The sequence below is a fragment of the Chrysochloris asiatica genome, unplaced genomic scaffold (genome assembly GCF_000296735.1).
Source record: "Chrysochloris asiatica unplaced genomic scaffold, ChrAsi1.0 scaffold00020, whole genome shotgun sequence".
NCBI lineage: Eukaryota > Metazoa > Chordata > Mammalia > Afrosoricida > Chrysochloridae > Chrysochloris > Chrysochloris asiatica.
Genome location: NW_006408538.1, coordinates 7,743,884 through 7,757,551, shown reverse-complemented (window position 1 = coordinate 7,757,551; position 13,668 = coordinate 7,743,884). Strand labels below are relative to the sequence as shown.

Below are 13,668 nucleotides of genomic sequence, written 5' to 3'. Positions count from 1 at the left end.
AACCTCATGGTCAGCAGTTCACAACCACCAGCTATTCCGCAGGAGAAAGATGAGGCTTTCTGCTCCTGTAAAGTTTTACAGCTTCGGAAACCCTGTGCAGGGTCACTATGAGACAGAACCAACTCTACAGCACACAACAACAACATATATATACACAACATATATGTCTATACATGTGTGTGTGTGTGTATACACATATATACATGTGTTGTTGGTGTTAAGTGCCATACAACAGGCTCCAACTCATAGCTATGAATTTCCAAGGAGCAATTGGTGAGCTTGAACCACGGACCTAGATATATGTTGTTGTTAAGTGCCTTTGAGTCATTTCCGATTCATAGTGGCTCTGCATAGGGTTTCCAAGGAGTGGCTGGAGAGCTTGCACCACCGGCCTTGTGGTTCAAACTGACTTTGAAATCCAACGAAACCTACAGTGCCATACCAAGACTCCTTGATATATAAGTATATATACATAAATTTGTATATATTCTTCTTATTGCTGTTGTTAAGTGCCACTGACTTGGTTCTGACCCACAGAGATCCTATATAGGGTTTCTGAGGAGCAGCTGATGAACTTGAATCACAGGCCTTGAAGTTGAAATGACTTTGCAGTCCAGCACTTTAACCCACAATACCACAGCAGAGCTCCATTGTTGTTGTGAGGTGACTTTAAGTCAATTTCTGGCTTTATAGTAACCCTTTGCACAACAGAAGAAAATAGGGTCTTATCCTGCATCATCCTAACAACAGTTGTTATGTGTGAGTTCACTTTGGTGCCTCTGTGTAAATCCTCTCATTGGAGGTCTTCTTTTTCATTGACCGTCTACTTTACCAAGCATGATGTGCTTCTCCAAAGATTGCTCCTTCCTGATAACATGTTCAGAGAATGAGATGTGAAGTCTCACCATCCTCACTGCTAAGAAGCATTCTGGCTGTACTTCCTCCAGGATAGATTTGTTTGTTCTTCTTGCAGCCTAGGGTACTGTCAATATTCTTCACCAGCACCATAAATCTAATGCACCAATTCTTCTCAGGGCTTCCTATTCATTGTCCAGTTTTCACATACAAATGAAGTCAATGAAAATACCATGGCTTGACTCAGGTACACCTTAGTCCTCAAACTGACATCTTTGCTCTTTAATACTTTAAGACATCTTTTGCGGATTTGCCTAATGCACTATATTGTTTGATTTTTTGACTTCTGCTTCCATGAGTTTTGATTACAGATCCAAGCAAATGAAATATTTGACAACTTCAATATTTTCTTCATTTGTTCTGTTACTTGTCTAGTTATGTGGATTTTCATTTTCTTTATATTGAAGTGCAATCTATAATGACAGCAGTAGTCTACAATCTTCATCAGTAAGTATTCCAAGTCCTTTTTGCTTCCAGCAAACAAGGTTGTGTCATCTGCATATCTCAGGTTGTGAACTAGCCTTCCTCCAATCCTGATGATACAATCTTATTCATATAACCCAGCTTCTGGATTATTTGCACAGTGTACAAATTGAGTAAGTATGGTAAAAGAATACAACAATAGAGCACACCTTTCCTGATTTTAGACTATCCAGTGTTCCCATTCTTTGTTCTAACAGCTGCATCTTGGTCGATGTATAGGTTCCTCACGAACACAATTACATGTTCTAGAATGCCCAGTCTTCACAATGTTATCCATTAATTTGTCATGATCTACACAGTTGAAAGCCTTGTTCTTTTCAAACAACTGCATTTTGGTCTATGTATATGTTTTTCATGAGCACAATTAATTAAGTGTCCTGGTACACCCATTCTTTACATTGTTGTCTATAGTTTGTTGATTCATACAGTCAAATCCCTTTGCATAATAAATAAAGCACAAGAAAGCTTCTCTCTTGAGTCCTAGTGTGGTGCTATATGATAAGCATTGGATTGAAACCACAAGGTGGGTGGTTTAAACCCAATAGATGCTCCTAGAAAACCCTATGTTGTTGTTGTTGTTAAGTGCTGTCATGTCAGTTTGACTCATGGTGACCCTGAATATGGTTTCTGAGGAGCAGCTGGTGAGCTTGGATCACCAATCTTGTTATTCAAACTGAACTTGAAAGCCAGCATGTTAACCCACAGAGCCATACCTATATAGGGTCTGTATGAGTTAGAAGTGACTTAACAGCATTTAACAATAACAACAACAAAACAAAACATCTTTCTGGTATTCTGTGTTCATTCAAGATCTACTTGATATCAGCAATGATATCTCCCTTGATTTACATGTATACTTATATACATAAATGCAAATAAACACTTATTTTTATATGCTTACATATATAAATAAGCATATACATATACACTTACACAAATAGGAATAAATATTAAATAAATTCAGAACAAAGCACCTGAGAGTTATAATACAAGCTTAAACGATCAACATACAAGTATTTACAATCCCAAAAAGTGAATAGAGACTGGGCCACATCACATAAATACACACTTACACATACCATATGCAAAATGTTGAAACAAAATACAGGCAAAAAATTCCTGCGGGCAGTTAAGAAACACTAACCAGTATTAGTTTCACTCTTACTATTCATGTGTAGCAGAAACCATCGAAAATATAATTAGACAAGAAAACAAAGACGTAAGATTTGGAAAGTAGGAGACATTCATAAACTTTGCTCAAGTTAAACAAATACATAAATATATTTGAGACAGCCAATTAAAACTGTAATATAGATTAGATGCTTATAGCTGTTAAGTGCCATCAAATCAGTTCTAATTCATACCAACCTTTATACAGGCTTTCTTGAGATTTTTAAAATCTTTGTAGGAGCAGAAAGCCTGGTCTTTCTTCTGTGGAATGACTGGTGGGCTCAAACCTCTGACCTAGTGGTTTACAGTTCACAGTTTATCTTGTGGCGCTACCTCACTCCTACAACAGATGGTATTCACAGTATAAATGTACATTACAATACAGTATTATAAAATACTAGGTTAGAAGAAGATAAGGTCAAGACTTTCATGGAGAAAACCAAAGTTTTTATTGTATATATACAAACAGGATTCCATAGAGAGACAAAAAAATTATTAAATTGTGGCTACATATAGCAATAAGAAAAACCTTTGAAAAACATAGCTGTTGTTTAGTGTTATCAAATCGTGCTGAATAAAGCATGTGGGAATGCTAAGGAAAGTGGAAGAGGGAGTAATCAAAAACGGATGGCTGGGAGCCTTGGAGGCTTACTTTACTAACAGGGGCTGGTGCTAAAATGCAGAAATTTCAACAGCAGTATCTGAGCTAAAGGTCTAAGAATTTGCAGCCCTTTCCTGGCTTTGATTATAGTTATAAAATCAATAGATAGAGCACAGAGGAGGAATATCAGAGAAAGATATTATGTAGGTAGTAAAAAGTTATAGGGGCTTTTAATTTTTAATGGATGAAAACAGGGATGAGAAATTGAACTTACTTATTATTGTGACAAAGTTTTAAATAGTAAGAGAGAAATCACTCTCTCAATATTGTTTCACAATATTGCCAAGTGTATGTATTTTTTTCATATAAGCTTCACAGATTCCACTGTGCCTCAGGTGTTGCACAACTTTTCCACATCACTTGATCTGTTCCCTAGTTTAGAGATACACAGAGCAGTGACTAAAACCCAGGTCCAATTAATTCAGGGCAAAGAGTTTTTTTTCACCTTTCTTGAGAAATTCTAAATCTCACAACTTAATCTGTCAAAATCCAACAAATTTACAAGTGAACATTTTACCCTTTAAATAGGCAGCATAGTGTATTTGAATTTTCAATCAGCAATGTGTTGTTTTAAAAACAAATAAAAATATTATCCAAGATATCTTGAAAAAGACTACTATTTGGCATTACTCCTCTACAATTAAAATGTAACTGTTAACAATCACATTTTCTCAAACTGTAATCATATATCCCTCTAATTCCTACCATATGTTGGTTGTTGCTATTACCTATTTCTTCCCTTTCTTTCTGTAGATGTAGACCAGCAAAATGTAAACACAGATGTCCCCAAAGTAACATATGTTGGCATTTCTTATTCTCCTTTTCAGGAATAGTACTTAAAGTTTGTTCCTTGTTAGTAACATGCGCTTAGATGATACAGCCTCAGCCTCATTACTCCTGAACTTATCAGTCCACCAGCTTTTTAATGATCATTCTGCTTCCCTCTCACACTCGTTTCAATAACCGAGGAGGTTGTATTTGTAGAAATGATGTATGCATATATTTTTCATGAAGCAAGACAGAAAAAGTATGAGAACAAAACCATAAAGTAACTAACAATTTACCTACATGACCGAATTTCTTTTAGATACATATGTTGTTGTTATTAAGTGCTGTCGAGTCAGATCCAACCCATAGCGACCCTATACACAGCTTCTGAGGAGTGACTGGTGAGCTTGAACCACCGACCTTGCAGTTCAAATGGCTTTGCAGTCTGGTGCATTAACCCACAGCGCCACACCAGGACATAAATACACAGATCCATATCTAAGTGGGTGGATGGATATGATTAAGAGAACCATACCCCCAACTCCTGGGAGATCTAGTCCAGTGACCTTAAAGAGCCTTCATTTTAGAAGACTCCAAAGGATTTCATTTCTGTAAAGGAAAGCATGTTTTTCCTTATTTTATACCACCAGTGCAACTACGAATTCTACATTTTCATGTAGTGATTCTCCTGGGCCACTTCAACAGCCTCCTACTTTCTCTGATTTAGCAGTTTCTGCCAGTGGTGCCAGTTATAATGAAAATCATATCCTCTTACCCTGCCTCACTCTACTCAAAACCCTTCAGAACTTTTCTATGGTATTTATAATGATAAATGCAACTCCTTCATAGGGTTTATGTAGTCCCACGATGGTGCAGTTAACATACTCAGCTGCTAAACATTGGAGGTTCTAAGCCACTTAGAGTCACTATGGAAGAAGGAATTCACAATTTATTTGTAAAAAATCCACCACAGAAAATGCTATGGACCACAGTTCTATTTGGACACACATGGCTTGGCAATGGATCAGTAACAACTCAAGGGCAACTTGTTGCTACCTGTAGCCTCTACACGGAGTTCTGGTGTGGTGCTGTAGGTTAATGCACTGGACTGCAAGATCAGTTTGAATCACAAGATCAGTAGTTCAAGTTCACAAGCTGCTCCTCAGAAACCCTATACCAGGTTGCTATGAATTAGAACCAACTCGACAGCACTTATCAACAATAACAACAACAACAAATAGATCCTACATGTCCTATGTTGTTTTGTATTATCCAGTCAATTCCAACTCACAGCAGGCCTAAAACGGCACACCAGAACCACTCCAGAGGCTTTCAAAAGCTGTAATCATTATGGAATTATGGGACAATGCACTGGAGCACACGTTGGTTTGATCTGCATGGTCAGTGGTTCAGATTCACCAGCTGCTCCTCAGAAACCTCACAGAAGCTCACTATGATTCAGAGCAGACTCATCAGTAGCAGCAACAATAGTAAATCTTTATAGAAGTCGATCACCACTTCTTTCTACTGGAATGACTGACATTCGGGTTAGCAGCAAAGCGTTTAAACTCTGTGCCATCAGGATCCAATGGCCTATTAAAAAACATCAACAACAAGAAAACCAAGCGCCATCAAGTAGATTCCAACTCATAGTGACCTTCTATAGGATTTCTGAGACTAAATCTTTATGGGATTAGACACATAAACAAACTAGCAATAAAACAAGTCCATTACCTATGGATCAATTCCAACACTATGCTGTTGCTGTGTGCTACTGAGTTGGTTCCAACTCATAGCCAGCCTATATGGGGTTTCTGAGAGCAGCTGGTGGATTGAACTGCTGCTTTTGCAGTTACCAGTCCAGTATTTATCCTACAGCACCATACCAGACTAACACAACCCTATACAGTTTCCAAGGTCATAATATTTACTAAAGCAGACTAGCACATCTTTCTACTACAAAGTATCTGGCACATTCAAATAGCAAATCTTTCAGTTAGCTGTCAAGCACTGAAACACTGCACCACCAGGCCTCAAAAACCCTATGGGTTAGTTTTGTTCTGACCTACAAGGTTTTGCTATGAATTGGAATCAATTAGACAAGAGCACATTTCTTTTCTTGTTGTTGTTCTGTTCTGTCTTTATAATCTGTCCCTGAGCTGTCTTTCTGAGATCATTTCTAATCACTTTTCCATTCAAGCCTCTATATGCAGTTACAGTGAACACATCGAACCTCTTGCTATTCCTCCTACAAACCAAGGCTTCCTTCCTGTGGTCCTGGCATTGGGTTGTTCTTCCATGGAATGTGATCTACCTGAGACTTACTGCATGTGTTGTTCTTATATTTTACTTGTTGTTGTTAAGTATCGTGGTGTTGGCTCTAACTCATAGTGACCCGCCCAGGGTTTCTGAGGCTGCAAATCTTTATGGCAGCAGAAAGCCTCATCTTTCTCCCGTGGAACAACTGGTAGTTTCAATCTCCCAACCTTGAGGTTAGCAGCCGGATTCATAGCCACTACGCTACCAAAGCTCCTTAGATCTATGCTAAGACCCCATAGCCAAGAAAATTCCCCTTACCCCACAATATTTATCTTCATAACATTTACATTTATTAAACATTATACAGTTATTGGACTCCTGGTACGGTGCTGTAGGATCAGCACTGTACCGGAAATCACAAGGTCAGTGGTTTAAACCCACCAGTTGCTCCTTGGAAACCCTATACAGGGTGGCTGTGAGTCAGAACAGACTTCAAGACACTTAACAACAACATAGAATCATTGGTGTCTTGCTGTGTGTGCTGTAGGATAAATACTGGACAAGATGGGGGGTTAAAATTCACCAGCTCCTTCTCAGAAACCTTATAGGGTTGCTATGCATTGGAGCCAACTCAACAGCACTTAAAAACAACAGCAACATGTAACTATGTCCCCTGTAGAAGGCAAACTCCATGAAGATAGAAAATGCAGGGCCCCTTATGGTTTTAAACTAGTTTTCTCACTATGTTCAAATCACACAATGTCTTATTTCACAGGACATAGCACAGATGCATACCTGTACTAGAAAGTCAAGTTACCGAACCTGTTGTACACTCCAAGGGATTCTAACTCACAAAGACAAAGTAGAATAAATTACAACTATCCCATAAAGTTTCAAAGGCTTTAATCTTAATAGAAAAGAGTCTTGGTGTTACTGTGGTTAAGCAGCTTGGCTGCAAAGGTTGATTGTTCGAAACCACCAGCCACTTCAGCAAAGAAAAATCTAGCAGTCTACTTCTGCAAGGATTATTGTTGTTAAGTACTGTCAAACTGATTCCAACGCATAGCCATCTTTCATAGGGTTTTCAAGGAAGGAGATGATGGTTTAAACTGTCAACATCAGGTTAATACTTCAGTGCTTATCCTACAACACCACACCTTTGCAGCCTAGAAACCCTATGGAGCATTTCTACTTTGTCTTATATGGTTTTTGGGTTTGCTAGGAGTCAGAATCAACTCAGTGACAATAGGTTTGGTTTCTTAAGTGTTAACAGAAGCTGACAGTCACATCTTTCTCATGCAAAGTGGCTGGTAGGTTCAAACTACTGGGGGGTTGGGTGGCAGCCATGTGCAAGTTTTAAGTTTATCAGAACTTTCAATTATTATTCAAAATTCTTGTCTGTTGGCTTGTGTGGCTATAAAGAAACCTGCAGTATGGTTTTCCCTCTGTATAATGTTTTTGATTTTTGCAATTTTTACCCACCTCTACAATATTGGAGTCCTGGCGCCGCACTGTGAGTAAATGCACTGGATTGCAAGGTCAATTTTAACCACAATGTTGGCGGTTCAAGCTCACCAGCTGCTCCTCATAAACACTATATAGAGAGGGTCCCTATGGGTTAGTATCAACTCTATGGCACTTAACAACAACAACAGCTTATATTATTAATATTCCTACTATTTTGTTCTTATCTTCTGGAAGCACAGACACTTACCAGTTAAACTGCAGAAGAGGAAGCTTGCATGTGGAGTTCAAGATGATGGTGCATGAATGAAAGTACTAGACAACAGTTCTGGGCCAAAATATAAAAGTTTATGTGAGATTTTTGTGTTTTTTCTGTCACCAAGGCAGAAAGAAGTCCCCATGATTAAAATGGTGATGCTTAGATATGGTGCGTCATAATCTTCTGCCAACATGAAATTTAAACCTCATCAATTTGGTGACATTGGTCCATTTCTGACCCAGATATTGACAATTTAATATATTTCAACTTAAAAATGAAGATATAGCATAAACTAGAAATAAACCTATTAGATTAAAATCCCTGTGCAGTAGACATGGTTCTAACTCAAACAGATCTTCTATAGGGCACAGTAAAACTGCTTCATAGGGATTTTACAGTTGGTAATCTTTACAGAAGAAAATGGCCTCACCTTTCTCCCACACAGAGCTATATGTGAACTGATCTTTTGTCAACAATACAACACTTGGTCATTGTGCCACATGGTCTCATTTTTTAGACTGTTGTTGTTAAGTGTCCTTGAGTTGATTCTGACTCATGGTGAGCCTACGTAGGGTTTCTGAGGTGCAGCTGGTGGATCTGAACCGACCTTGTGGTTCACAGTCCAGTGCTGGTGCTCCAGTACCACACCAGATTAAGGCAGTAAAGTGTGGTGTCAATTAGTTATTATAGTTAATTACAATATTAGTCTTGGCTTGCATTATCATCTGTGTTATTTTTGCCTGAATGATATGAAGAATGCCCTTTTGACTCTCAATATCAAGTTTCAAAGAGGTCATCTTATTTTTTATCTGAATGTGCTTTCTTATATATATGATGAATTTTTTTTTTAAGTTTTTATTGTGAGTTATGTCACAGTTACATGGGGGAACACCTGGTTTATATTAATTCTACTGAATTTCATTTCATTGCAATGATTACAATCCCTTCCATGCATCATCAAACAACCAAAGGGTATACCCTGCAAGTCCACTCCTTGGCAGTCAGCACACAGCCCCTCTCCCTCCCTGGATCCAGAGTCCCCAGCTTCTCTATCTCTCCAAGTCATCATCTCTGCTATCATTTCTGGTGTCACTGCTTCTCTGGAAAGGGTCCCTCACATCTCTCTTTTCCCTTGATGGTCTCAGAGACCTCTGATCCTGGACTGCAAATTCAACCACTCACCTCCTTTTGTTACAAAACATGTAGCTTTACATTTCCAACCATCACAGTCAGTCCTGGTAGCAATTATTCACTGTTGCATCACAAGAGTCCTATCCCCATCTTTCATCAGCTCTGTCCCAACAGATTGGAAACCACTCAGTGGAGATTCTACCTTCCCCTGCTCCCTCTGGAACTAGGCTCCCTATTGAAAGCTCATAAGCCAGTCACTTCTTGTCTTTGTAGCCTCCCAAATTTGGACAGCCAATGCTGGTGGATTCAAACAGCTGATCTTGAGGTAAAGAGCTTGAACCATACCTCCCTATGTTGCATAATTTTACTGTCCCTCAAGCAATGTAGGGACATTTTGTTTTCTGTTGTTATTTCTTTTTTTTTTTCTAAATTATGCTATTAACGCTAGGGTAAGATGGTATCTCACTGTTGCTTTGATTTGTATCTAATGGTTAATAGGAGTCCTGGTGTGGCACTGTAGGATAAGCGCTGGACTACAAGGACGGTTTGAATGGTTCAAACCCGCTGGTTGTTCAAACCTACCAGTCACTCCTCAGAAACCCTATAATGATCGCTAAGAGTCAGAAATGACTCTGCAACACTTTCCAACATCAATAATGGCTAAATGATCATGAATATTTAGTGTGTGTTTGTTGTCCACCTGAATACCCTTTTTAGTGAAATGCCTGTACATGTCCTCTGCTCATTTTTTAATTGTATTATTTGCCTTCTTCTTGTTGAGGTGTTCTGTTAAATTTAGATAGTAGCCCATTGTCTGATATGTCACTGCTGCAAGACTTTTCCCAGTCTGTCAATCTCTTTTTACTCTATTGGTGAAATCTTTTGATGCACTTAAGTGTCTAATTTTTAGGACGTCCCAGTCATCCACAGACTTTTGAAGCCTCCTTGAATAATAATATATTATAAAACAAAACAAAATCTTGTCACTGAGTCAATTCCAGCTCACAGTGACATGAGAAGATAGACTAGAAATGCCCCTTGGGTTTCCAAAGCTAGAAATCTTTAAAGAAACAGACAAGCCCCATCTTTCTCATGTATCTGTTTTCCCCATCTTTCTTTTATGGATCAACTGGTGGATTTGAACCACCAAATTTGCTGTTAAGCAGCTAAACCTTACCAAAACTGTATCACCAGAGTTTCAACATACATATACTTAGGAAATAGAGGGAAAATAAAGACATTTTCAAAGGCACTATAGAAACACCTGGAACAGATTTTTTTTAAATATGTCAGTGTCACTCAAAGATTTAATAATATTGCTAAAATGTTAACTGTTCTTTGTGTAGTATTTTCTTTCTTTTTTACTTTCATTCATTTTATTTATAAACATGATTGCTTTTGTAATCAGAAGACATGTACTAGTATATAAAATTGATATTAATATTCCATAAAATCCTAAAACTTGCAAACTGAAAAATTTTAGGACTGTTTTTCCATCTTCACTTTCCTTATTTTGAAGTCAGTATGATACCTTTTTTATTAATGTTGTTTTTTGTTAAGTTCCATGGAGTCAGGTATCAACTTACAGCAGCCCTGTATAGGGTTTACAAGGAGCGACTAATTGGTCTGAACCTGAACCACTGACCTTGCCATCAGTAGTCCAGTGCTTATTCTACAGCACCACAATAGCATTTTATTTAGCAGGATTTTTAATAATTGCTTCTAAATGCCCTTAAAACTCAAGATACGAAAGTTTTTATATTAAATAACCATGGAGAGTTTTACAAACATTTTTGTGGTAAAAGGATTCTCTCAGTGAGGTGCTGAAAGATAAAGATTTACAGGAATTATATGTTTAGATATCTTGCATTTGGCTTGCTAGAGACACCTCTCCATGCTGTAAAACTCACTGGAATTCAAATGATTTGTCCCCTTTCGCTTCAGTTCACATTTAAACAAGTGATTGACCTGCTGTCACTTCCGGTGTTCTCAACCCTGACAGTGTCTGAATTGGTCACAGTATTTGTAAGTCATATATTTTCATGCTCTGCTTATCAAATGCAAGGACAATGGCAAGAAAGTTGGAGAAGTCACTCTCAAATTGTTAGACATGAGAAAAAGCCTATTTAAAAGAGATGAGAAATGAGATCTTTTTATTCCTCTAAGTATTTGTTTGTTACCACTTGGCTACACTGACATTGGGCAGGTAGTACAAAGCAAATTCTCTCATTCTTTTACATTCAAGATGCAAAAAGACAGAATTTTACAAAGACATACTAATAAAAGGGGAGGTTATTGGAGACAATTGCATTTTAATGGTCCTTCTAGACCAGGCTTTAGAAAAATTCAAAAGCCAAACACTTGATAAATTATTTTATCACTTATAGATGTGAACAGCCCCTTATATGAAAGATTGATTTAATTGATATAGATTTTTTAATTTCCTTCACTTTTTAATAATATCTGTGCCATTAAATTTTCTTTACTTATTCAAATAATATAGTTTAAACACAAGCTATAGCCACAACATACCAATAAAGACATGCAAAGGAACTCTGGTAGCGTAGTGATTACAAATCGGGCTGTGAACCGCAAGGTCAGCAGTTCAAAACTACCAGCTGTTCCACAGGAAAAGATGAGGCTTTCTACTCCTGTCAAGATTGACAGCCTCGGAAAGCCTGTACAGGGTCGCTATGAGTCAGAACCGACTCCACAGCATACCACCACCACCTCCACCACAGTAACAATAAGATAGAAGCAGGATGAAACACTTCTTATGACATCACAGGTTGATAAGTCTAATTTATAAATTGGGATCACCTTATTAAAAAGTTTTAAATTCAACTAAAGAGTCTGAGATAATTTTTCAAACATTGATTATTAATAGTATGTGGCTAGTGTTCAGCAGATTTTTGAGAATAAAAATTCATATTGAAATCCTTAAGACCTATAATGCATTCATTTAAAATTAACTTTGTGCATTTGTAAGTATTTCTGTCACTATAAGAAAACTTTCTTTCACTGGCTATATAAGCTGGAAATAATTAATGCAAGCCAATTCTTTCTCCAATATAACTTAATTATGCAATGTGTTACATGATTTTAAAGAGCTGTGGTAGAGTATTTAAATCTTTCTATGGATTTAAATGTTTAATCACTATTAGAAATCTTGGTATTAAGGTGAATGCATTTGAATAGAAATCTTCACATCGGTGAAAGAATCATGAATTATTCTGGGGGATAACAACCATGGTCATCTCAGTCTTTTACACTTGATTTTGTCAGAAATGTGACATGCTATAGTGACCAGTCTGTCCTGTTGGTGCTTTACTCTGAGAGTGAGAGAATCCAAAGCGAATATAGCTTGCCATGGCACACAGAGGGCAGCCATGTGACTTGGGTCACAAAAGACTGTGCAAGATGGTTCCAGGACTGCAAGAAGGGGTAAAGGACCAGGTGGAATAGGAAAGATGTGGGTTGACTAGGAAGACAGAAATTTTGAACATTCATATTTCATATATTGAATACTGACTGAAAGGGATTCTGGAAGTACAATAAAGAAATTGTAATGCAATAATTTAAAGTCCTAATACAATGAGAATCTGCTTGCCCCCCTCCCCCCAAACAGTAAGATTAGATTACTTTAGATAGAATATCATAAGATAAAATAGAACGGCTTTATAGACAGAAAGTATGTAAGTGAACATTTTAAATGTTAAGCTGAATGATACAAATAATAAATTAAAATTAGAAGGGATTGCACTCATTGTAATGACACAAAGTGTATATATTTTTGGATTTGAATCATGATCTGTTCTGTAAACTGTGATGAAATTCACAATAAAAAAACAACAAACTACTTATTATAGTCAAGATAGAGAACAGATTTACATCTCATTTTATTGTTGCTTTGTTGTTAGTGTTGTTGGTAAGTGCTGTCAAGTTGGTTCCAACTCACAGTGTCCCTGTAGAGTTTTCAAAGAATGGCTGATGGGTTTGAATTCCAATCTTGCAGTTAGCGGTACGGTGCTTTTTCTACAGGGACACACCAGGACTCCTTATTACTGCTAGTGGACATGGCAACTTTTACACTGGATTTTAAAGAGCATCCTTGGTATTTCTTATGTTATCGTTTTACAAACCTAAAATGATTTGGAATTGATCCCAACTCATAGTGACCTTATTTAAGTCGTTGACCTTGAGTAGTGTACAGTCTATTAGGGATATGAAAATTTGTAAAAAATCATCAAAAATGAAGTGATTCATGGGTAAGAGAAATTTGTTGAAGGTAAAGTGGGAGCAAAAGCAAATGATAATATAAAAAAAGCTAATACTTCTTGGTTGAGATGGATGAGTGTCAAGAAAGGTTGCAAAAGACATGTTTGATTGGAATCCTGAAAGCCTGACCAAGTTTGCCAAATACATTTTTAAGCAAGGGAGAGGGGAGGATATATATATACACAAATACAAATATGTATATATATATACATATTTGTTGTTGTTGGGTGTTGTCAATTCGATTCTGACCCATAGCAACCTTGTATAGGGTTTCTAAGGA

At 37.4% G+C, this 13,668-nt stretch overlaps 1 pseudogene; it reads left to right on the top strand.

The window, feature by feature from the left end:
* LOC102831429 overlaps nt 1–13,668 on the top strand; it is a 51,258-nt pseudogene that overhangs the window by 9,554 nt on the left and 28,036 nt on the right.